The sequence below is a fragment of the Mauremys mutica genome, unplaced genomic scaffold (genome assembly GCF_020497125.1).
Source record: "Mauremys mutica isolate MM-2020 ecotype Southern unplaced genomic scaffold, ASM2049712v1 000639F_np12_subseq_108309:227698_obj, whole genome shotgun sequence".
NCBI lineage: Eukaryota > Metazoa > Chordata > Testudines > Geoemydidae > Mauremys > Mauremys mutica.
This window is the reverse complement of record NW_025423022.1, coordinates 82,785-83,308: the sequence shown is the minus strand read 5'-3', so window position 1 is coordinate 83,308 and position 524 is coordinate 82,785. Positions and strand designations below refer to the sequence as shown.

Below are 524 nucleotides of genomic sequence, written 5' to 3'. Positions count from 1 at the left end.
TGCAGGACTTTGGTAGGGAGGCTCAGGCATGGGGAATTGGGGTGCAGCAGACGGACTTGCTGTCTAGGTGCTTAGATTTAGTCTCCCTGAGGAGGAGGAGGAATCCTGCTGACAGGCAGTGGCTGAACAGAAAGAGGAGGGGTTCCTGGGACTTTTTTTGCCTCTCTTTTGCCTGCCTGCTCACTCTGGTGCTGAACGGTGAAAATGTTTCTCAACAAGCCCAGGTAGCTCAGTTGGTAGAGCATCAGGCTCTTCATCTGAGGGTCCAGGGTTCAAGCCCCTGTCTGGGCACTCAGCTTTTAAGTAGCCTTGTGCAGGGGCGGCTCTAGGCACCAGCAAAACAAGCTGGTGCCTAGGGCGGCCAAATTTAGGGGGCGTCCCCTCCCGCGGAGGGGGGGGCGGCAGGCTGGGCCGGCGGACCTGCCGCAGTCATGCCTGCGGGAGGTCCACCGGAGCCCCGGGATGACCGGACCTGCCGCAGGCATGACTGCGGAGGGGGCGCTCGTCCCGGGGCTTGGCTGGAC

General features: G+C 61.5%; 1 non-coding gene across 1 annotated transcript; it reads left to right on the top strand.

Annotated features, from left to right (window-relative positions):
• Positions 1-218: 218 nt before the first annotated feature.
• TRNAK-CUU lies at positions 219-291 on the top strand. Its single transcript has one exon. It is a non-coding gene; the product is annotated as a tRNA-Lys (tRNA).
• The last annotated feature ends 233 nt before the right edge of the window (positions 292-524 follow it).